This window comes from Wyeomyia smithii, chromosome 3, assembly GCF_029784165.1.
Source record: "Wyeomyia smithii strain HCP4-BCI-WySm-NY-G18 chromosome 3, ASM2978416v1, whole genome shotgun sequence".
NCBI lineage: Eukaryota > Metazoa > Arthropoda > Insecta > Diptera > Culicidae > Wyeomyia > Wyeomyia smithii.
The window spans coordinates 736,007-762,418 of record NC_073696.1 but is presented as its reverse complement, the minus strand read 5'-3'; the positions used below and the strand labels follow the sequence as shown (position 1 = coordinate 762,418).

General features: G+C 37.9%; 1 protein-coding gene across 4 annotated transcripts in view; it reads right to left on the bottom strand.

The window, feature by feature from the left end:
* The window catches only part of LOC129726745 (uncharacterized), a 100,902-nt gene extending 77,746 nt beyond the window's left edge, over positions 1 to 23,156 (bottom strand). The window contains exons 1-2 of one of the 4 annotated variants that reach the window (XM_055683793.1): positions 22,417 to 23,156; positions 22,252 to 22,324 (exon numbers count right to left, since the gene is read on the bottom strand). The gene's annotated coding sequence lies outside the window, so the exon portion shown is untranslated. Of the gene's footprint in view, positions 1 to 22,251 lie in introns of all 4 variants that reach the window. The other 3 variants (XM_055683791.1, XM_055683792.1, XM_055683794.1) reach the window with 3 other exon arrangements.
* Positions 23,157 to 26,412: the final 3,256 nt, after the last annotated feature.

Here is a 26,412-nt window from a genome sequence, read left to right as displayed (position 1 = left end):
GGTTGTTTGCAAAGTTGACCAACGCATGCAACCACCACACGCAACTCCGTTTTGTTGCAATCTGCCTTTATTTTTATTGCTTCATATAACAAAATCTCATTGGGCCACCTTCTGGTCTGTCCCAAGTGCCGGTAAGAGAGATGAATGTCGCAATTTCACTTGTGCGGTTCGCATTAAGCGGTCGGTTAATGTGACAGCTCATTAGGACCACCACCCCCTTCCTTCGACTCCAGCTGCTGGCTGGAACGAGCCACTCGTTTCGGGTCGAAGCAGTTTTCAATTTGTTTTTATTTTCCACTCATTAGGGTGTTGGAAGCAGCACTTACTTATACTGGTTTCTAGCTCACTGGTCGGAAAATTGTACCTCCCCCGACCCCCTGCGAGTGTGTTAAGTTGCTGCCAAATTCGCATACGGCTTACGCGTCTTGTTCTATAGTTTATTGCGGTGACTGGAAAAACGGGAAAAAAATTGCCAATACAACCAGCGTTGCATATTTCTGTTTGGTTTTGTCTTCGTTTTACCTAAGTCGCCTTTGCCTTTTTTGCATTGATTTGGTGCACATTCTGGCCTACTTTGTTGCACAGCAGTCAGGTACATCTAATCGAGCGATTTGAGAATTGCATGGTTACCTGCTCAAAAAGCGAGTTGTTATTGATGACTTGCTGAGTGTAAAAAATAAACCTGTTGAAGCAGTCTGTCCAAAAATTGTTTTAAATAATTTATGTGTGATCAATTTTATATAGATTTTATCAACCCAAAAAAAAATCCTTTTCCTTGGGGAATCGCTGGCCATCAGCCAAAAAAAATTTTTTCGTTAGCTGTTTCATAATGTTTTTCCTTTATTGCTATAACATTCAAGTGTCTAAATCCAAAATTTGGGCGCAATATCATGAAATCTGAATTTTTTATGACTTTACAAAGCTTAGCAAACTTATGTTTTTTGTCTTTTTTGTTTTTGAAAAAAAGTACATTACTTTGAAACGCTGTGTAGCTTCAATGGTAGCTTGGATTTTTTTGACGTCAAAGGAAAAGTTGTTGTAAATATTGTGCAAAACAATTTTTTTCATTAGATATTGTAAAATTTGGTTATAGTAGGCCTGACACTAAAAAAAATTGAGAAAAACGTGATTTTTTGTAGAAAAGTAGCTTAAAAGTTTAGTTGCCGCAGTTTGCCACGGTTGTGACTACATTCAAAATTTAGGTAAAAACGTAAGCTTTCAAATGCATACTGTCCGCTGTTGCGCAAAACTGCGCAAGTTGTCACTTTAGTGAAAAAAGTGATAGCAGATTTTTTTAGTTTTTATTTTTGAAGTTGAAATTTCATCCAGGATTAATTTTAATCATAACCATGATACCCCATTAATGAAAATTTATGATATCGTACTCAATCCGTAAGGATAAAATATAAATTTGGGCAAAAATCACAAAATTTATCAATGAAAAGTTATAAAATAAGTGTTAAACAAGAAAACAGTAAACAAATCTTTATTAAATTTCAATTATGGCAAACTTTATCACTTTCTGCAAATTTAAAACAATATTAAAAACATTCAGCCCTTTTCAATTTATGATCATGAAATTCGCTAAACTGATTGAAGTGTCAAATACTAACAGCAAATTCATACCATCAAACTCCGGCTAACAATAGCCCGTTTGAAGATTGCTTTTGCCTGTCACTCGTATGCATACAAAAGTAAAGCACACATTTTGCTTTATGAGAAAAAAAAACAAAGAACAGTCGTCGCCCTTCGCATCTTTTCGTATTCATTTAGAACGTTGTGTCATTCCAGTGTCTTGGTTTTCAAATTCATAAATTCGTTGAATTTTATTATGGAGCCTTCAACTTCAGCCGCACCACCTAATTCAATGTATAGTAAGTTATCAATTCGTGGTGTTATACATGTATTTAAATGTCCTCTTTCAACCATAGAAACCGGATTAGGAAGATAACATATATATGAAACAATGAAACATCGAAAACCACTAGAAGAAATGAAAATTGCAGCGAAAGACATTTTTCCTGCTGATAAGTATTATGAACTTCAAATTTTCTGGAAACAATTCAACAAAAGATTAGTGATCACAGCGGAAGATGGTGATGATGATGGTCATCATTTCAATTTGTAATTAGTTTGTATTACTTATGTTGTTTTAGTTTATTTATAAAAAAAAACATATTTAGGCAAAATTTGTTTAGTTCGAGGTGTCGTCCATAAATAACGTTTTTTTTTTCAATGGAGAGGACGCCCGGTGGCACTACTTGTGGTCAAAGATCATATAATTCTATAAAAAAGGAAAAAAGTGCCAAAAAATATTAAAAATTGGATTTCGTGCTTTATGGACGGCCCCAAACAAAAAATGGAGGAAATGGAACAAATTCGTGTTCAGCGCCCCAAAATTATGTAAATACCAAGTTTTTGTCGCGTTTATGGACAGTTTTTTTGCTTGGCCAGCCTTTGTATGGAGTCGCCCCACTGTGCAGCGATCACTTTGCTCTCCTACGATGAACTAGCGATGATGAGGATTTCCATCATCCACAGAGTGCACGATTTTTCTTTTCCCGTTTCCGCCACTTTGCCACTTCTCTAACTCCAGTTTCGTATAGTTTTCCTTTCAACGGGAACGCATCTTCCCCCGCTGAACCCGGCATATGAAACAAGGAGGCTGGAACCTCGGTGAGGGGAAAAGCGGCAGGTCAAGGGGTACAATATTTTCCACTTTTAATTGCCTGTTACATCATATTTTTATACAAGTTTTCTACTTCTCTCTCATCCCGTCTCGCGCTTTGATTTGGAATTGCGTAAACACTGGGCTACCGTGTCTGCGTTTTCGCTTTTTCCTCCCCGCCTGCTGTTGGATCAATCGAAGATTTACCTAGTCTAAACCCGGACTAATAACGTTGTTGTTGTTTTTGTTCTATCGACACGAACATTTTACGGCAAATGAAAATTGATTGTTTGGAAATATGAACCACTCACTTTTACTCCCCTACTATCTCTGTCGATCTATCTACCGTTCTCTCTCTCTCTTGCTCTGGTACTCTAAACACCCGCCAATGATGTTTGCTGCTTTCGTTTGATAGCTACTTTTCGACCAAAAAAAAGAACGAAACGCGTTATGAGGCAGTGCAACATCGCGGCCTACTGTCTGTGTTTTGAGTTTTGATGCAAATCAACAAGAAAAGATGAAAATAGTTTGAAAATTCGGATCCGGATCGTGGTAGAAGGAAGAAGAATTGCGGGAAGAGAGTTTTCCCCCTCCTCGGGAAGAAAAGGTGAAAAACCCGGTGCACGGAAGCAGCACTGGAAACCGGGGGGCTAAAGTGCGTTTGAATTGTAGAGGTTTCGAACCGGTAAACTGCCGGCGGCGGTGTTGAAGAATGGAACGGATTATGGCTTTGTTTATCTTATTCGCAGCGAAGGGCCATAAATAGAAAATAAAACGTATCCTATGACAAGCCGTTCTCCAGAGCAAACATTCATTTCGGTGCTCGTTGGACGCACGGCGGAAGAAGATCAGTTACAGCGTCGAAGGAGGAAATGCATATATTTTTAATATGTCATTTTGTGGCAATTTGAATAAGTTGGGCGAGAACGAGTTCTGTCTGACCTAACGGGCAGAAACACTCCGATCAAATTTCGTGACACTCGGTTTAATGTTTTTGCTACGGTTTATGAAATAACCTTTATTTTGCTTCACGAGTATGAATAAAATGAATAAATAACTTGCTCAAGTATTTGCAGCATAATCTTCCTAGAGCACGAATAATATTCAACAACGCTTCACCTTTAGGCATTTCAATTTAACAAACTCTTCCGATTATGAAATTATCAATTGATTGATTACACTGTGCTACAAATGAAAAAAAAATGCAAGAACTTCTGAAGTGACCTAGTGTAGGTTGTAGGTATTGTTGGATGTAACATTCGCTCATACTAGAAATTTTCCAAACACCCCCAAAATCTGAAGTTATGATCAAAATACGGTTTTTTGGACCTCAGCGCATATAATATTTTATAACTCAGTCATTTATCAACCGATTTCCAATATTCAAGCAGGTTTAGAAAGAAGACAAATAGAGCTTTCAAAATATCTACAGGTATGTTCTAATATCAATAAAAAATGTTAAGTTATTTGAGTTTATATCTAATTTTTTGGACTTTTTCACGCAATTTTTCAATTTAATTTTAAATTTGCCGTCTATTTTTGTATGAAACATACCACAAATGTACTATAATTTTAAAAGTATATTCAATTCCGAATCAATTGAAAGTGAATTTTGTGGAAATCGGTTGATATTTGGCTAAGATATATATTTTTTAAGAAAACCAGAATTTTTGGCTTCTGTCGCACAATTATTTCACGGTGCTACAGATGATGAAAAAATGCAAGAACTTTTGATATGACTTAGTGTGGGTTGTGGCTTTAGTCAAGTGTTACCTGCGCATTTACTTGAAGTTTTTCAAATACCCCGAAAATTATAAGTTTCGTTCAAACCCTGTTTTTTACCTTAGCTCACATTTTTATGTTTAATACGGTTATTTTTAAACCGATTTTTTATATTTTGGCTGTTTTGGAAAGACGAAAAATAAATAATTTGAGACATATAAATATGTCTAGAAAGTTTACCTATATGTGATGAATAGTTTAAAAATAAATAAGATAGTTTATGTTATTTTCAAATTTTTAAATTTATTCGCAATTTTTCACTTATTTTTGTAATGCTGGAGCTTCAATTGCTGTAAGATTTGGAAAGTTCTTTTTAGTAACAAACGGAAACAATAGGTGTTGTTAATGAAAATTTGTTAAAATTTGGCTGAGAAATGATTTGATGAAACCTAAGTATATGGTGGAAAACATCAAAGCATGTCTCAGCCAAACTATAACATATTTTCATAAACAACATTTACTGTTTTCGTTTGGCACTAAATGTGCTTTTCAAATTCTACAGCAATGAAAGCTCTTTCAGTACAAAAATGTGTGAAAAATTGCGAATAAATTTGGAAAATTTGAAAATAACATAAACTATCTTGTTAATTTTGAAACTATTCATCACATACAGGTAAAATTTGAAAAAAAAATCATTTTATTTTATTCAACATAAATCATCTTATTTTATTTAAACCTGTTCATTAGGTTTAAATAAAATAAGATGATTTATGTTGAATAAAATGAAATGATTTTTTTTTTCAAATTTTACCTATATGTGATGAATAGTTTCAAAAAAAACAAGATAGTTTATGTTATTTTCAAATTTTCCAAATTTATTCGCAATTTTTCACACATTTTTGTTCACACCTATAAGTTTCAAATGCTCTATTTTTCGCTTTTCCAAAACAGCCAAAAATTAAAAAAATGGATGGAAAATAACCGAATTGAACATAAAAATGTGAGCTAAGGTAAAAAACAGGGTTTTCACCATAACTAATAATTTTTGGGGTATTCGCAAAACTTCAAGTAAACGCGTAAGTAACATTTGACTAAGGCTACAGCCCACACTAAGCCACATCAATAGTTCTTGCATTTTTTCATCATTTGTAGCTCCGTGAAATAATTGTGCGACAGAAGCCAACAATTCTGGTTTTCTTAAAAAAAATATATAACTTAGCATAATATCAACCGATTTCCACAAAACTACTTTCAATTGATTCGGAATTGAATATACTTTCAAAATTATAGTATATTTGTGGTATGTTTCTTACAAAAATAGATGGCAAATTTAAAATTAAATTGAAAAACTGCGTGAAAAAGTCTAAAAAATTTGATATGAACTCAAATAACTTAACATTTTTTATTGATATTAGAACAAACCTGTATGTATTTTGAAAGCTCTAATTGTCTTATTTCTAAAACTGCTTGAATATCGGAAATCGGTTGATAAATAACCTGTATATATTTTGAAAGCTCTAATTGTCTTCTTTCTAAAACTGCTTGAATATCGGAAATGGGTTGATAAATGACTGAGTTAAAAAATATTATATGCGCTGAAGTCCAAAAAACCGTATTTTGACCATAACTTCAGATTTTGGGGGTGCTTGGAAAATTTCTAGTATGAGCGAATGTTACACTCAACAAGACCTACAACCTACACTAGGTCACTTCAGAAGTTCTAAATCGCTGTAGCACAGTGTTATCAATACTAGGTACTTTTGAACATTTCTACTTACAGAATGTTATTTTCTGTATGTATTGCCATTTATTGTATAAATGGCGTTGCAAATCACAAATTTGCGGGATTGCTTGATTTTACTAACGTTAACTAGAATGCTGTCAAAACTTTATGACTTTAACTCGTTCTCAAGTAAAAACTCTCGAAGTGAAGCTAGTATTTCTGTTATGGAAATCAGTGCAATGCCTGGTTTTATAAAGCAATGGCTTGATAATTGTTACATCTGCTACAGATAATTCAACCACAAAGGATTGGTTTGCTTAGACGAAGTCTAAGACAGAAAAACAGATTACCATAAAAAACTCTTTAGAATTATATTCACATATCATTGAGAAGGCTACAAAATCGTATTCTACCGCAGATGACTCCAGAAGCCTTTAATTTAAAGTCGTTGTTTCAGCCTACAACAGCTTTGGTTACTGGCCATCCTGGGATACAATCTTATGGAAATTTCCCCTCGTGGTCTTTAGCGGTCTTTTGGTCAACCCAGCAATCCCCCACTGCCTTTAACCACGCAATCTATTCCTTTTCCCGAAAATCTATTTTATTATTGAAAGTTCAGTACAATTTTTCCTCATTTCAGTGAAAAGCAATTTGTTCAGTGTTACCTTTGTAATTTCTGATCAATCCTAACAGAAACATGTTAAGTGACAAATTTGAAGAAGTAGTTCCTGTTTTGTAAATACGTCGAATCAACTATGTATGATGTGCTCAAACGTTCCGAGGATAACCGTGACCCAGAAGGATCAAAGTAAGCGTCGTAGTGGAGCAAAATATGGTGATAACAATAATACCCTCCGGAGGATTCGTCTACGAGGAGTCGTCTGCCCCTATCGTGCCCAACGGGCATTCGAAAGCTATTCGAGAAGGTTCTGATGAACTACAAAGGATGCTTGCTTACGGATGACGGAACATATGTAAAAATGGGCTTTGAACACCTTCCCGGAACGAAATTTGGATGGAAAATCAAGGCTTTTATCACGAACAAGATGATGGACTCAACGGTATAGAAGTAACAGAGCGAGTTCTACCGTTTATTAACACACACAGAGATCTTGTTTTGGCCTGATTTGGCAAACTGCCACTACAGCCGGGAGCCTCCCAGCTGAAGTAGCAGAGTGGTACCGTGTCAATAAGGTGGATTCCACCACAAAGGATACCAACCCGTCCAATTACCATTAATTCTGACCAAGTACTGGGCAATGATCAAAAGGAAAATGAAGAAGACTAGAAAGGCGATGCGAAATGCTGAAATTGAAATAAACTAACCACTGAGATGAACCTGACGTGTGTGCTGAAAATGGTGCCGTGAATTCCAGACAAAAGTTTACGATTTCATCCGACGACTGACGGATTAATTTTCTTCTAACAGCTGACAACTAAAAATTTGGAATTTTTTCGAGATAAGAAGCATCATGTTTGTTACATGCTCAGAGAGAAATGAGAACATTCATATGAAAGCTCTCTCACTCCTCTTCATGTCAGTATTTTTTTGTTTTGTTTATGTATGTACAGTTATGTTCAAAATGACTTTGAAACAAGAAGCATTCTGCAAGTGCATTGCACAGTTCTAGTTCAACTGCACAAACATTTTGGCAAAAAGTTCACGTTAAACCATTTTGAATGTAAAAATCTTCCGGTTTCGATTATGTATAATTTTCTGCAAATCTCAACAATAATACGCCACGAAGGTAGTGTAAGACCGGCCAGAGTATTGGACAAAAAAAAGGATCTTTTTCTTTTTTTTCTAAATCATGGTTCAAGCCTAGTGGTTTGGTTATCAATCGATCAATCGTTCCATTTCTTCAAAAACACCATACCGATGAAGGGTACGTGTTTTGGTCAAATAAAGCATCATCACGATACGTCAAAAAAAACGCAAACATTCCTGAACAACCACTCAACTCCATTTGTATCCCGAATACGCAACCCAGAATTGCATCAAGTCTAGAATTCTGGAGGCTCACTCTCCAAATGCAAGAAAATGTTACGAAGACCGCGGCACCTCTAGAAAATGATGTTTCAAACTGGCTCCGATGATTTGCTTGAAAAAATCGGGTTCTCTTATCTTATGTTTGCGGGTTTCTTAAGGTCACAAATATGAGAGAAAAATTGTTTCGGTTGGTTTATATGTTGCTGACAATTGTTCTGCTCTTTGGAAAGGTGATTTTTCAAGCACATTTTGACATACAATCCCAGTTGGTCTCGAGGTACGATACTGGCCTAAGAAGCCAGTCGTCGTGAGCAGGGTTTTCCCTTGAAAAAATCTGAACATCTGTATCTGGAACAAAAATATCTGTAAAAAAATCTGTATTGTTTGAACATAAAGAACTTTGTATTTTTCAAGTTTTCATGGTACATTAACAAAATTTTTTGCTAAAAAAGGTGTGAAGAGTCTGCTTTGCTTTTGACATTCAATCATTAACGTGATTATTAGCAATTCGTGACTTACTGTGGAATAGATAATTTATATTCTAATTACTAAAAAATGAAAACACAACTGAATTGTCTGCAACATTGCCGGTAATGAAGATGAGAAAGAAGAAGGTAATGTGACGAGAAGAAATTAAATAAAGTTGAGAAAACACAGAAAGACGACTGAAAAGAAACGAAGAAGAAGCTATCGTAGACGATACGAATAGGACACTTCGTCGAAGTAGAAGGTAAAATCCGCTGACGAATGCTGTTGTCGAAAACTTGGATCGAGCTCGGGTGTCGAATCGAGAAGCAGTTGGAGTATTAGCAGCCGGTTACTTGTGGTCTTGACCCAAAAAAGTTGAATTTAAGTAAATGAACTATTCACAGAAAGCGCAACGCAGTATGTAATCTAATCAATGATTTATAATATTATGCTTTACATTATTATTCAATGCTCTAGGTGCGTCGAAAAATTGTCAGTAATATTCAGGAGAACTTCCAAAGAAACAAACCTCTGGTGGTCCACTTTGACTGCAAGCAGGTGATGTTTACTCGAAGGAAGACCGACCGAAAAGCTAGCCGTTGTGGTTACGGGAACGGATTCTCTTGAGCAAATTATCAGTGCAACGTTTATCGGCTCTGGAACAAAGAAAACGGTAACAGAAATAGTTTTTCTAAGCTTGGTAAGATGAATTTTCTCGACGAAATCGGTGACTAATGCTTCGATACAACTAGTGTGAATACTGGAGGTAAGAGGAGGAGGAGGCATTTAACCTGAAAAGATTGCTCAGATGGATGTTCCGTGTAGACATCACGTCTAGGAATTGGTCCTGAAGGCGGCATACAAAACGAATTTCAAGCAACAATGACTTCTCCAGACTACTCTCTAAACAAATCTTTTCGAAGTGAATAAGACAGATTAGACAAAGATAGTTACGCTGGTTTTCTTTGCAAAAAATGTAACTGCAACCATTCGCACGCGAGGACTACCCAGAGCTCCTCGAGCTTCATTAATGTGCGTTATAGATAGCGATCCAGTAGTATTTCATCGTCTTAGTGCACTATACCAAGGCAGATGGATGGCTAAAACTATCCACGGTCTAAAATTGTCCCTGTTCCGAGTGCTGTTTATGGTGGACTACAATCAACTCCTAAGATTCGTACTTTTTGTGGTTATGGTTTACATAAAAGGGTGGTGTAAAGCTCCAATTGCCACAAATACGCCGTTTAAAGATCTGCAATTTATGCATAACTTGAAAAATTACCCTGACCGGGAGCTGAGGAAATCAACGTCGCAAATATTCGAAAAGCACTTATGGTATCTGTCACAGCTCAATATTAGCCTGGCGTTTTTCGATGTTAACGTCAACAATCCGAAGAGGAAGATGGTACAAATGTTGGAAAAAAGCAGTGGAAACGACAGTTGAGAAATTAAAAAAAAAAAATAACCATGGAATATGTTAGAAAATCACTACAATTTTTCGATATACTGATGTTTGATAACAGTTTTTTAATCGTGATACTAAACCAAAATGGGATAGCTTGGAAGTTATCAACGATCAGTAGCAGGAGATTATAATTAATTTGGTCCTTGAACAGATCAAGAAAAAGATCAGCTGCTAATGGTTGTAGCTGAAAACCGCAAACATGAAAATAATTCTTCAAAGGCTTCAGTTCCATTCGTGTCAATTCCATTCCGATCTCATAGGATTTTAGAGAATTCTCGGATTCGGTTCATAAAATAAACTATGAATATTGTTTCAGAAAAAAATCAACATGAACCAAGTTATTTTAAAAAAGTTTTAAAAAGTAACCAATTTCAACAAATTTTTAATATTTGCTGCAAATTTTACAAATAATTAACTATAGCGCGACTCAATAGAACAGAAGTTGCACAGTCAAACATCAACAGAAAAATAACCAAACTCACATTGGTCAGGTGTGAGACCAGAATTCCGTGTCGGCTCACGGCTGTCAATTATTTTCCCTGGCGCAGCAGGCTGACGCAGTCTTATTATTATTGGTAACATAACAAATGAATGTGCCCGGTCAGCGGGTCATAGCGCACCTTTTTTCGATCTGTAAGACATGACACGTGTCGCCCCCGAGCGGTGATTTTCGAATTGTTAATTAGGTCTTTCGAAACATGCAGTCCGCCAGTGATCAGACGAAAGGCAATTCTTATCGCATTCAATCATACGCTGCCCATCTGCCTTCAATATATTAAATAATGAAAAAAAAAGAATATTTGGATCCCGCACGGTAGAATTTGCAGCAGGCATATTTCCTATCGGTCTGTCATTCCATTTTTCATCACACTTTGTGTGTAAGAGAGTGAGAGTGTGTGTAGTATTATGGATTCCATTCGCCATCCGCGTCAACAGCAATCATTTTCCGGTTGTATTACCCCGTCCAGAGCGTCCACTTCTATTCTCAGCCGCTGGCTAGCCTCTTTCGGTGGGTGGGTGCGCCTTGGCGGGGGAAAACTACTCTTATGGCTTTTGGCAGAAATATATGTTATTTTGTTTCCTGACGTTCGCCCTTTCGCCAAACCACCGCATCTCATCCCTATTTCGGCTCAATTTTTTTTTGGTTCGTGTACCAGTCGGATGATTGTGCTGTCGTCCTTGCTTGCTCGGGATGCGCTAACTTGTAAACACTCATACACTCGAGCTGGGCAAACACATGTTTTTTTCGTAATCCATTTCCATTTGCCCTAACAATTTACGATTATCTGCTTTTTTTTGGCTATGCCTATCTCATACAATTTTCATTTGGCTCGTTCTACCGGCCGAGGAGGTGCGCGACGGTCGACCTCGGTAGTAAAGAGCCCATCGTCATCATCGTAGAAGGCACTGAAAAAAGGGGTCTCAGTTGGCCCGTCAGTCGCGACTTGCTGAGTTGTATAGTTGTTGTTCGTTTACCGGTTGGCTTTTTCAGTATACAACTCTGGTGGGTGGATTTTATCGATTTTTATTATTTTCTCGCTGAGCAGCAGAAAGGGGCGCGTCGGGTGGAAAAAATCCCGTGGCAAGGGGTAAGCATTTCCTGCAATTCTACTTTTTGCCGGCGAAGATAGGCTTTCTATTTGATTCGTTTTTGAGTGACTGTAATTTAACTTCATCAATTTTTTAAGCGCGATGGGAATGCAACAGAGAGGCTTTCCACTCCTAATTGCTTTTTTTTCTTGTTTCATATCGAAATCGGAGATTCATTGATTTTGTAGCGCTCGTATGTTGCTCAAATTGCAACCAAAAACTCATTTCAACAGTTGCGATAGGCATCTGCCATTTCGGTTTTAATTTACGAATCAGGACCCCGAACAATAAACACTTTTTATTATAATATCCAGATTCCACGTTCGTCGAATCTTTACCATAAATTCAGTTTTAATCTCATCGCGTTTTTGATACGTTCTTTTGTTCTTGCATTTATTCGCTTTGGCTGCTTATTCTCGAGCTGACTACCAAATGTACCCTTCCTCGCATGTACGGTTTATGCTTGGAGAAGCAAGCTGACAATTAATGTCGGCAAAAGCCATGCCGGTAACGATGGTCAAGCAAGAGATGATGATGCTGATGTAGGGAAAAAAACGGAGACAAAAAGCGAAATGGGAGTTCGGACGACCGTAAAAAAGATAACAGAAGTCTATATTAACAAAACAAAGTGCGTTCAGACGGAGCGAACGAATCGTTTGATGATGGTTACTTTGATGAAAAATCAGCCCCGGTCCGGCTTTCCGGCTCTAGCCCAGTAGAGGCAATGAGTGAGACAGATGAATAATAAAATACAAAACCATAGGGACGGCGACGACGACGCCGACTACTGCGATGGCGATGAATGTCAACATAATTAAATTCTTTGTTTTAAACTGTATTGCCTTCCGTGCCCCTTCCCGGATCCATGGGTTGTGTATAGTAAGTAGGGTGCTTCTGGACGGGGCAAGTGATCGTCTTAGCTTTAAGCAATGCAAAAAAAGAAGGTTTGTGGCTACAGTGACTAAATAAAAACCAGCTAAAATGAGCTGTTTTATTATCGGGCGAAATTAGGTTTAGGGTCTTCTTGGAATTTGTAAAACGAAGATGGTGGTAATGTTTGTTCGCGAAAAGAGTGATGACCGGCATTATAAGAGATTGGAAGTATTCAAATGCAGAAAGTTTCGCAGAGTTTGACAGATGACCCCGCCGGATGTTATTTTTAATACTAAAAATGCCATTTTAATCATTTTACCATGTGTCGTTATCACGGACCAGATCCGTGCGCCCGGCATATTACGATTTTTGAATTAGACTATCACTTCCAAAGCCTACTGATTTTGACCATTTCACACTCACGCGTTATCCTACAAGCACCTTATATGTTCACAGTTTCGAATGAAGAGGAAAAAAACGCACGGAATAATCCAACCTCATTAGCAAATAACAAACTCAGCAACCGTGATTAGTCAGCCACCTTCGTCTGCTGGACGCACATAAAATCAATCCATTTTACAGATCACTCGTGCTCACTCTCTTTCTCCGGCTTCCCCCCAGGGCGCAGCATCGGGTTGACAAAAGGATGCAAAAATGCGAATAATTACTTCCACTCCACCCTTGCTGCTTCCCTGGAATTCTTGTAGGGAACACCTCTCCGCTTCGTTTTGCTCTGCGTTATTTTTATTCGATTTTTTTTTCATCGTTGGAATTATCGAGAGCCGCTCCGGTTGAGTTTTATCTCGTTGCGCTGGGCAACCAAACCATCCGCCGGGTACAAGGCGCCCATTGACCGAGGTCATAAAACAAAGCAACAAAAGATGGGGCAAATGATCTTTTCTTTCGCTTGTTAGCTGTGTTGGTTTTTTTCTCTCGTTCCGTCGTTACCGTTGTTGTTTGCCTGTTCCATGATGAAGATGAAAAGTTGAACATATTATGATAATGCCCATCAGATGGAACAGAATCCGAAGCGGGAATGAAATGGAATCACATGAAAAGGCTTATAAAAATGTAAGTAAGAAAACGATCGACAATGCTGGCAGAGCAGGTGCCTGTTAAGTACCGAGCCCTGTTTCTTCCTTCGCCGTCAGACTGCCAGTTTGGAGAAGTCGAAACGAGATAAACATAAGTGGAATGGCGAATATCAGCATGCAGATTCATCAATTGTTTTAATTGTTTCTTATGTTTTATCGTTTCGTTGCTCGGACTCAACACTCCAATGCGAAACCCATTAGGGGGCTCATTAGTATGTCATCACCACATCGAACCACATCGCTGCAAGAAGTGCATCACAGTTGAAACCGCATGCACCTTAGCTTCACAATACCATCAAAGCAATCTAGCAAGCATTTTTCCGCCGTACATCTGCATTATATTACCTCGAAGCTGCTAATGCTTTTTAATGCTCGAATTGTCAAAAGCGAAAAACTTTTAATTGCTGTACTGTTTTTATTTTTTTTATAATGCCAGCCACAAATGTTTGCGAACAGGAAAAAGAGCAAAATCTGCGACGATGTGATTAAACTTCCAGCAAGTGCTGCGCTGAAAAATCTTTTTTTTTTTTTTTTGAAGAAAAAAAACTATCACCAAGATAGTCACAAAACATTTTACGATTATTTCACTGTCTTCCTCGTGCAGCATTTTTAACGTCCAACGCTGCAAGCAACAGAAGAAGAAAAAATGGTCGCACTTCCCTTTGCCGGTTTATAAGTCCAAGCGCCATCAACTCCAGCAGCGGGCTTCGGAACGATTTCGGGTAATTTATGCTAAAAATTTGGATACTACCTTGCCTCGTATCCCGCTAGCGTGGTGGACCATAATTTCTAAAAGCCTTTTAATGAGGGTCAAAGGGTGGAGATTAGGAATTTTGCTTCAGTTTTGTTATCAGTGTTACCGGTGGTACTATGCTAAACTGGCGTTGCTTTAGTTAGACACAATCGGTGCAACGGGTTTTTTCTCTTGACATGACAAGAAACCTTTTGCGATATGCACGCATGTAGAAATTTTTGATGAGTAAACCTGTCTTTTTCCCAGTTGATTGTTTCGAAAGTGTTGTGAGTTTTGCTGCTTCGACCACGATTTTCAAGTAGAGATCAATTAAAATTCATTGTAATCGTTTGAATTTCAAACTGATAATAGATTAGTCTTTACTGCACTGAAACTTAACTCAAACAGACCTGAAACTGAATTTAAATTTAACTAAAACTTAACTAAAATAAACTGAAACTGAGCTTAAATTAAACTGAAACTGATCCGAAACTAAACTGAACTAAAACTGAAATGAAACTGATTTGAAACTGAACTGAAACTGAACTGAAACTTAACTGAAACTGAACTGAAACTGAACTGAAACTGAACTGAAACTGAACTGAAACTGAACTGAAACTGAACTGAAACTGAACTGAAACTGAACTCAAACTGAACTGAAACTGAACTGGAACCGAACTAAAACGGTACTGAAACTAAACTGTAACTGAGCTAAAACTAAACTGAAGCTGAGCTGAGACTTAACTGAAACTGAATTGAAACTAAGCTAAAACTAAACTGAAACTGACCTAAAACTGAACTGAAACGGGACTGAACCGAACTGAAACTGAATTGAAACTGAACTAAAACTAAACTGAAACTGAACTGAGACTTAACTGAAACTGCACTGAAACTGAATTGAAACTGAGCTGAAACTTAACTGAAACTGGACTAAAACTTAAATGAAACTGAACTGAGAAAAACCGACCTGAAACTAAACTAAAACTTGAATTAAAAACGAACTGAAAATAAACAAAAACTGAATTGAAACTTTACTTGAACTAAACTGAAATTAAACTGAAACTAAACTAAACCTGAACTGAAACTAAACTGAAACTGAACTGCAATTGAAAAAAACGTCTTTCTTCGAGTTCATTATTTCGAAAGTGTAGTAAAGCGTTTAGATTTGCTGCTATATGAAATGAAGCATTATCATGAAGACCAAGCAGAGCTAAATTTAAATTCATTGTAATCGTTTGCATTTCAAACTTTACCAAACTGAAAATGAATTAGTCAAACATGAAACTGAACTGAAGTTAAACCGAAACTGAACACAATCTGAACTGAAACTGAACTGAAACTGAACTGAAACTGAACTGAAACTGAACTGAAACTGAACTGAAACTGAACGGTAACTGAGCTAGAATCAAACTGAAACCAAACTGAAACTAAACTGAAACTCAACTGACTGAACTGAAATTTTTCTGAAACAGCATTGGAACTTAACTAAAACTTAATTGATTACTGGCTGATAACTAAGTTTAACTAAAACTGAACAGAAACTAAACTGAAGATGCATTAAGAACAAGCTGAACATGAACAAAAACTGAACTAAAACTGAGCTGAAACTGAAACGAACCTGAACCTGACCAAAAACTGTTTGACCATTGAATTAAAACTGAACTCAATTATTCTTTTCAGAGGAAAATCGATGTGTACCTTCAAAAATTACACAAACTCTCATCATGATTAATTGTAATTCATTATTTGTATCTACTTATGGCCCAGTTACACACATGGCGTAATGACACCTGCTCCATGCAAAATGAAAGGCGTAATGGCGATGTTCATTCTAATAGAAAATATTTTGTATGGAGAAGGTCATTACGCCGTGTGTGTGACTGGACCTTGAAGGTGTTAACGACAAAAGATTCAGTGGTTGTGTCTTGAAGAATTACAGTGACGTTTCGATTATATCACGTTCAAAAAATATTTTCGCGTGAAACATATTCTTTTATGCAGGTTTATTTTGTATAATCGACTTAAACGATATTTTAAGTTCCACATGCATATTTTCAACTGTTTATTAGTTCCACCACTCAACATAACCAATCGAAGTTTGATGCAACATACAACAACTCAAGAATATATTTAAAGAACTATTGATTAAGAGACTTTTTTATTTCATTTCCTTTCACGTATTCTACGATAGTAATTTATACACTACCTGCCATGAGTTTGGAATCGCTTCACTGAGTATTGCAACACCAAGTTTGAATATTGCAGCTCCCCGAAAAGTTCATCATCATCTAATATGGGCACAGCTCATTTAAAAAATGATTTATAGAGTTGTGCTCTTCAGTAATGTAGTTTAGAAGCTTGTGAAGCCTTTTACTTGGTGCACAGTCTGTTCGAAAGTTAGCCGCAACGTGACGGTAGTGCGCATGTAATTTTGAGTGTTTAGAACCTTATTCACCTCGTGAATCCGACCATTCAGAAAGTAGTCGTCTTCAGCAAAGTTGTTCAGAGGGTCGAGAGATTGTATTTGGCACACAATTTGTTTTTAAATTCAACCGCAACACGGCGCTTGCGTGCATGCAGATTTGAAAATTTTGAACATTACTTATCTGCTGCGATCACTTCTTTAGAAGCTCATGAGGAAAACTTTGCTGAAAACTACAGTTTTCTAGATGGATGGAACCGCAGTATAGGTAAATCAGGATCAAAATATGAGCACTAGCACCACATAGTGGTGGGATCCCGTACTTAACTTTCCACCATTCAGAAGACCACAGCTTTCTCGAAAGTAAGAACCACTGCATAAGTTAAGACCAAAATGTGAAGAATTGCGTTCAAATTCACGAAACTACCGATGCAACATCAATCATAGTAACCCATGAATGTGCAAAAAAAAAATGACAGCTCTATCGGTCGAACTCTAACCGTGATGGCGAAAACAGTGAATCTACTCCGATCAGAAGTGTGCGCGTTCAAAGAACGGCACCCTCGAAAACGGACATCATGCGACAGTTCGTGAACCCCGGATACGTCCATTCCGGCATCTACAACATCTTGGCTCTATTGGAAAACAATCAGAGCATCGAAAGAAAGCCTGGTTTCGGATAGCCGACGACCGTTGCGTCGTTCATCAAGGCCGAAGACCCACGTTACCTAAGGTACCCAAGTTGGCGTACCCACCCAACATCCCCATATTGCGTCCTATCGAGGATTTCTGGGCAAACGTGAAGCGTAAAATATACTCATACAATTTTGCGAAAACTGAGGAGGAATCGCTATATAAACGCATGTTTTCGTCCACCGGAAGGCCGCTCACAAGGGCGTAGAATTTTTTTGCAAGTTAGCTAACACAATATTTTCCATGGAAAATTTATAGAACTCAGTCATCTGTCTTAGTTATTTTTTACCACCATCGGAAAAAGTCCATTTTTTTTGCCGCAAACACTAATGCACTTAGCGACAAAGTTTTGCACTAAACTGTTCATCAACCAGAAGCCCTTGACCTTCTGAACAAATTTGCTGAAGACCGTAACGTTCCAGGTTGCCACAAGATATCAAGTTATTTCAGGTGACGCTAATTTGTTTTTCTGACAACATGGATATATTGACTGTAAAAAAAATTGTGTTTGGCTAATTCGTTCTTCCTTCAGTTCGAAAACAATTATTAGTCGTTCGGGTTCCGGGAACATAAACAATGCCAATGTGGTCAAAGGAGTTTCAACATCATCGTTAAGATGACTGTTATGAACCACACATATTCGCTTGCAAAACTTTGTAATTGTGATAGAATCCACAGTCTATTTAAACGGGTGAAATGTTACGCAATCAATTTATCTCAAAATTAGGAAAATAAAGTGTTTTTTTCTAAAATGTATATAACTTTTTCAAGATCGATTGTTTTTATTTTATATATAACATAGGTATTATCCCCGTGGTTAGCGATGTCGGTCGGCTAGCTCTCCCACACGGTTGTGATATCGGGTTCGATTCCCGATCGAGTCGAGGATCTTTTCCAGCTGGAAATTTTTCGACTCAACACTGGGGCACGGTGTATCGTTGTACTTATCCTACACATGCAAAATGTGCCAATAGCAATATCGATAACGAATTCTATCAACTAATCTAGTTGATCGAGCCCGCTAGTAGCCACCAGGCTAAGCGTGCGATATTGTTTTTTAGGTATTATCCTATCTTTGGAATATATTTGTGATTGATTCATGATGATCTTCTAAAGTCTATTTGTCAGTTTCTATATTAAGCTGATCCCACTTGTCTCTCTTATCTCTCAACCATTCCATGCAGGCCTTAATTTGAGTCTATTTCGTGTTACAAGACAGAATACTAAAAATTCTGTCAAAAATTGTTAAAATGATTTATAAATCTACAATATTTACGTTCTAAAAACCTATCAGAGCTTGAGTGAAGGAAAATTTGGATAAAACTGGCAAATATATAAAAAAAACTGGAAGATTTTTGGATCAAACTGTTTGACTGGATTATTTAAAAAAAACTGGAAGAATCCAGTTCAAACTGAAAACTGGCAATTCTGGTTTCAAATACGTTCAAGTATGGCATGCAGTAACTAGATTTTTATTAATTTCAATCCCCAAGGCGATTTTGTCTCCCAAAGGAGATATTCTCTTTGGGAGTCATTGTGAAAAACAATCTAGAATTGTCACAATCGTAAATTTGATCGGCATTTGAGTCATGATTCACCAGGCAGTTGAAGAACTCTTCCTAAACTCTACACAGATAGTCTGCGTCAATTTTACTCCTCGTTTTTAGTGACATAGCCCTCTTCTTTTTCAAATAGTGCGAATCCGTTCTCGATTTTCAAAAAACTGAATTCTGGTATTTGTCATGTATCAATGTGTTAACACCGTAATGATTCCTCATTATTACATTCTTAAAAAAAAACTAGCATTTTGAATGATTTTAAATTCATGGATCCATTCAACCCCAGAATAAGATTATTTTTCCAGGGTTAAAAGAAGTAATTGCCTGAAAACTTGCTGACGATTTTGCGCCGCTAAGTGGCACCGCTAGGTGAATTAACTCATATTCTTATAATATTTTCTTATAATATATATCTCAGAAACGTGAAAAAACGAACCTCGTTTAAATCGACACGTCACTGTGTTATGAAAACCTATTTCTATGTGTATACATTTTTTTTTTTCAAATATATGCGTGAAAATATTTTGGAAAGTCATAAGCTATGTTTACGATAAATTTATTTCCCCGACGACAGTTGGACAGTTTTTAAGGTATATTTTTTGTATCATTTGATTATGCTCGGATTAAGCCATTTTTTTAAGATATAAAGTTTCTATTGGTCTTGTTTTTGAATTTGTGTGAATTAAGGTGTCAAATGATGTTTTTTTGGTTCAGGTTGAAAATTTGACGTTCTACCCGAAGTTACTTGACAGAGAAAATTCCCTAAGATACCAAAACAGATAAAATCACTGGACATGATTCTCGAGAAACACTTCAAAAGGTCCTATCTGACATTTGTAAACTAAACCTAATTTGTGCGTGTTCGTTTAAAAAAGCTTCTTGTCTTTAAGCTTAGTGGAAAAAATTGAATTGTTTCTCTAGAATTGGCCAACAAAATAACACCTACTATAATTTACGTTCAGTTTATAAGAGTACTTCAAGATTTTTTTATATTGTATAAAAAATCCAACCTAAAACTTTATAAAGGCGGTGCTCGAAAATTAGTCCAACGATGATTTTCAAATTTGGCTTTGAAGTGCAGGATAGTAACAGAAACCAGCTGGGATTAACAGTTTCAATGGCTTATTTTTTTGACGTAGAACTACGTCTCTTAGGAAGTTCAGTTTTGCTAGTCTTGCTGAAACGCAGATTGTGGCCTTTGATTGATCGCTGAATGCTTGCTTTCCCTAGCACGGTCAACAGAATATTAAATCTAGTTAACCGGGAATGCGTTTTTTTGGCTACATAATAGAATGCTTTTGCTCAAACCAATCATTTTATTAGGTGATAGTGGGAAGGACGGTCCCAACTTGTGTGCAGCTAGTAGCAACACTTGTAGCGGTGGTGGCAGTAGCTGCGAGCCCGAGCAGAAAAAAATAGCATCATAATATCATAACCAGATATTGGAAACTCCATGTCACAATACCTCATTTTGATAAGGTTGATAAAGTTGGTAAAATAGCAAAATATAATACCAAAATATCATTCCTCCAAGACGATATAAATTTTTGGTTTCCGCAGAAAGCTTTAAAGTTCAAGACTTACTATTCTCACTGAACCTATTTGGCTGTATTATGTGCATATCAGAAGCAAGTTGTACGAAATAAAACCTATTTTATTCATCTTTTTTTTTGGATATTTTGAATTTAAACTATAAAGGTACACTATAAATTTGGATTCTTTGACATTTTGAAACAGATTTTTGTGAAATCAAACTTTGCAGTATTCAGCATCATAAACTCAATATAAACTCAGAACTTTAAAATTTTGAGTTGTACCGTGAGGCGCCCTACTTCCGGTCGGGCCATTATCCCGTGCATTTCGTATTAAAATGTGAGAAAAATATGTTTAAATTTCAAACAGAGTGTTTTTTCTGTATACAGAAGATCATCTTCAAACATATTTTTTATATAACAATTTTCTTATATATGATATTTTTTTCACATTTTGATACGAAGTGCACTGGATAAGGAAGGAAATAGGACAGCTCACGGTACCAGTTTCAAATTCGATATTAGCAGATGGAGGAACATAGACGGCCACTGCCACCAGCTGTGACTTGTTTTGGCAATAGAGCTTCTGGATCCTAGCAATCTAATCTGTTGGCCGTCTAATTTTCAGTGTGAAAACAGCCTTCCACTAAGGTGTCAGAATGTTTTAATCTCCACTGTCGGGGTAGCACGGAGTTGCGATCAACATTATATTTTATATTGAACAACAACTGTCCTTTTAAGGACAAGTCAAACAGATGATTGAAGATGAAATATTCTCTCGTTTTGCGCTAGAATTGAAAGTGAAATTATAATAACGGTATTTGAAACTCCGAGCAGGTTTAACTAATAAATTACAACGAATTATAATCCATAAGAAATGCAATAATACACTAATGTTGAACTCTTTGAAGCATTTAACTTTTAAATTTTACGAATACAAATATGTTTGTTATGTTGGACTCAATTGAATCCAAAATAAAACAAAGAAAGTAGAGGAAACACAAAATAGCAGGAAATCATGTTTCGGAAATCTTATGTAATCTGTTATATAGGTGTGCTGTACGAAAGTACAGAATGAATTTTTTTCTAACAGAAACCTCTGTATTGGATTCGATAGAAATGTTGTACCGAGCTTTTGAAACATCTCATTTACTTAGTACTTTAATCTATTTTATTTTTTAATTTAAATACCTACAAGAGTTAACATTACATGACTCTGGAAAAAAGTTTCCGCTTTTTCCGCAATCTCAATTCTAACAAACTACCAAGAGAAAAAAACAAATGATACTACGAAAAAGTACTCCATTTGCAATAGTTTACCCAGTTGTGAATCAAATGCTTTGTAGTGCAGTGCATATTCACCATCCGCACTCGACTAATCAAATCGGCTGGAAGCTGCAAAAATAACCTAACCTTCACATTCCCGAACCGAAGGCATTATCAGTGTCTATCGCCGATGCCGGGAACAATGCACAAAACAAAATTCTAACCATACCGCGTTCTAGCTGCCGCGTGACCCGTCGAGGTCAGCCACAATCAAACGGAACAACACATTGTTCGAATCCGAAATGTTTCCTCATCCGTGTCGGTGCTTTGTTGTGATTAGGCGCATAAATTTTGCACCAACCAGCAGCTGATAACCGACTTCACGGCCAGCAATAAAAAAAAACAAATCCTACAACCGACTACAAATTTTACGAGACATTTTTAGTGACTTACTTGTGATTTATGTCCGGAGCACACCACACGTGACAGCAGAAGCCGCTTAAATCACTGCCCAAACAACCTCAAACTGGCAGGTCGAAATCGATGGGAAAAAGAAACACACAAACAACGGCGAACAATAAAAATAATTCAAAATAAAAGCGAAAAGAAGTAACGCACCCACCACTTGTTGGGGCCTACGTCGATGGATGCGCCCGTGTCGATTCCGGCTCGCGCCCAGAGCAGAGGATACCGCTTTTCCTTCTGTTTATCGTCGTTTTTCACGTACTAGAGTTGCCGTCGTCTGTCTGAATTCTGCCGCCGCCGCACACGCCGCTACGGCTCAAAACCAATTATCATAACAATTCATTTGTTTCTTCCCCCTCGCTCGAGGAACACCACACAGAGAGTGAGCGGAAAAACAACGGAAAACAACACCCACAACTGCCCGCCCGGCAATACACAGCCAGACAGACACCTTTTGATCTTTGCTCTTTAATCAGAAGCGCTTCCTTTCGAAGCTGTTTGTGTCTTCCTGAATCACCGAAAACTGCCGCTTTTCACTGCCCGGATTGGCTTTGATGGAAATTAATTTGTTTCTTCTAATTTATTCCTTTGTTGTGTTCTTTACACTCACTTTTATACCGTCACTCTTCGGTTTTTAGATTAGTTTTTTATAACTATTTTCACTCCACTATTAGCTTTATTACTGTTTGTCACTGGTCAGTTAATTTTCTTTGTGATTTGCAAATTATCACCAGCAAGCACTCCAGAGCGAGCAACCGAACGGTAACTAGACAAAACCTCGTCTATTCTGTCGACATGCAACGGCACACCGAAACAGCATCCCACTGGTTCAAACCACACGAGCGTCAGCGTCGAACATCACAAAACGACTACGAAAGAATGAAAAATCATCCGTTCGCGAGTAAGCACCCAACAGCATCACGGAAATCTCAATCTCCCTCCGATGATGTCTTATCCCACCCAACACACTCCCATACCACCCAAAGCGCGCGTCGTACGATGGGCGCGCTGTCAGCGAACGCACACACAATGGGGCATTGATAATGTACAAACAATGACATTGTGTGCAAGTCGGGCAGCCCTGCCACTAGAGGCAAATGAGCGAAAGAAGGAACGGCAGACGGCTGCCTGCTCTGGCACGAGGAAAAACCCGCCACACACTTAAACAAAATCCGCGCGTGAGCGAAAAATATAACATCGGTAGGTGAGAGAAGATTATCATTTTCCCACGGAATACAATGCCCGACTGAAGCTGCAAGGTGCGACGAGAGAAAGAGAGAGGGCGCGCGAGAGTCAGAGCGAGAGAATTAAACGCCAATATGGGAGAGCAACATCCCCTCCTGGGGCTGCGAAAAGAAAGCACAAGTGAGCTGGAGCGTGACAACCGTATCGAGCCGCCTGCCCGTCCTGGTCGCGTTGCACACACTTGATCAACGCATACTATGATGAAGCACTTATCTCTGCGGAGAATGATCGTCATCGGACTTCGTCATCGCGGTTCTAGCTTACCGTCGCACAGTGCCCGAAAGTCGGGCAAATTGTTATTGATTTAATTATGATTTATATTTTTTTATTTTACTGAACTTATTTTCTCCTAATTGGATGACCATGATAAAAACACGTTTTGTAATTTTATTTCAACTGTTTAATGTTTTTCAAACCTCTTTTTCTCTTCTTAAGTTTTGTCCAATTTTTGCTCAGAAAGCCCCTCACTGTGCGTCACCGTATGTTGCTACATGTGCTCTGTACAACCCAGCGGAGCGGTCGAAGAGAGGCGGAAAATTGCAAAAGATCATCTCTCGTCTCCTCACGCTTACGATGCACCTTGATGCGATTTAGAAACTCTATCTTGATTCCGTTCTTCCTGCTATTCACATAAATATCACAAGCCCTCTCCGTTCCTTCTCGTGCGGTTGACTTTTCTCTAGGCAGCAGTACATAATCGCAACAGTACGACCATGTCATGACGATTAGATAATTTATAATTTGAATATTAAATTTCCCAAGCTCTGAGGGCCCCCCCCTTTCACGGTGTCTAAACTCCGGCAAACACACGACAGTGGCTAGCATCGGGAATATCCTGCACTGCTGAACCACTCTCAATTCATCGCCACACACTGTCGCTTTTCGAAATCATTCTGGTTTGGTTTGCAGCAAGAACCGAGAAGTGATTTAAATTTTTACGGAATTTTACATTTAAAATTTTGTCACTATGGCAACCTTGTTCAGTAAACGCTTAGGCAAAGCCTACTCCGTTGAACATCGTCAGACACAGGAGCAGCAAGGACGCTAACACCAACGACAGATTCGTGAGCGATGGTTTGTCTGTTTGCTTTATTATTCTTCTGCTGAAATTATATTTGCACAAATCTTTCTCTTCAATTTATAATCTATAATTATACGCACGGGAGTTATTCCTTTTCTTGTTAGAGGTTCATTTATATAATGATTATAAATCGCTTCTGGCTGTGACTGCGAGAGCTGTTCCAAAGGCAGTTGAGTTTAGACCGGTTTGAAACCGAGGGAGACTTGCAATCGCTTCGGCTATGTTGTTTCTTTTATTTTTCTGCAACGAGGAAACGAGCGAATAGGGCTTCAAAGAATTACGGCTGTCTTACGCTTCCGGAAAATGTTTCGTTTCATTTTACAACGAGAGTAAACATTATTTTGGGAGGTGGATTATCTCGGGAATTCGACAATTATATTGCACACCCAGAAAAGTAACTTATTAAAACCTTTGAGAGTTGTTTGATTTAATGTGGGAAAAACATATCATTTGAACTTAATTGTACTAGGATGGCATTTGTGTCATTTTTGGCTATTATGAAATGATGAATATTCAATATTTTTTGACTTTTTGACATTTAATTGACTTTTTGGACATTTTTTACCTATTCAACATCTCTTACCTTCTTGACATCACTTAGACATCTCTATGATATTCTGGGTCATCTATTTTACATTTCTAACACACATTTTTGTCATCTCTCAAACAACTCTTTGACATGTTGACGTTTCCAGCTGACACATCTTCATCATACCGTCCAATGAAGTAATTCGACAATACGAAAACGGCAACCATAGTTAGTCCACAGAACGGTACTGGGAGAAGGTGCTGTCGTCCCTCGTCACCTCCTTGCAATCTATCGTAGCAACCACTGCCAAGAAAAACGCCATGCGTTTTACCGGGTTGTCTATTCTGCAAGGATAGCAGCCCGCTGATGATGACGTTGGAAAGATGCTTTGTGTCGAAAGGACGACGAAGACGGCGAAGACGAAAACGACCACAACGAAGCGCTCTCGGCCGTCTGTGATGCGATCAACTGGCCAAACAAGGGGGGAGGTGTGACGGGGGATGATAATGGGAAAATGAGAACAAAAAATGATTAAATAAAAGCGACCGCACCCCACCCGTATGAGGTATGCAACTTCATCAGTCTGAAACGGGACGCAGATGCTCTATACCTTGTGGGCTGTGGTTGTCTGTGTGTGTGTGTGAGTTGGGGTGAGTTCAGTGGGTGGCTCCGAGAATGGGAAATGCTTCTGAAAGCAACGTACGAGCAACGTAAAGAAAATTTCTTAGGATGAATAATTTATCAACGCTTTTTATTTGTTTTGCGATGTATTTGTGTTTAGTCGCTTGAATTTCAATCCTCGAACCCATCTCTTAGCATGTCGTCCTCAGTGTGTGTTGGAGTGCGTGTTTATCTTTTCCAGCAGAATGTATGTTATGTATGGGATTAATAAACTAGAAAGGATTCCGTTCTTCGCTGATATGTTATTGAAAAGCGGCATGTTTTCATCCCTCCGCTGACGATTGTTGGCAAACAATCCTCACCCCTCCGCCCCCTACCCTGAGCCAGACAGCAGTGACAGCAGCGTTTTCAATCAGCATTATTTCAGGCAAGTGGTAACCTTTGCCTTTTCATTCTCGATTCATTAGGATAATTACTTCTAGCCGAACAAACCCGGTAGGGGCACAGAATTTCAAGACAGAATTACGAGCCAGACTTTAGAACCGATAAACTTCTTCTTCGCCATATGCGCACAGGGGAGCGACGTTGTTCTTCACACTAATGTTATAGTGCGGATGAAGATGATGCAAAAATGACAACTTCTTAGCGAGGGCATACGAAATATGAAAATCTA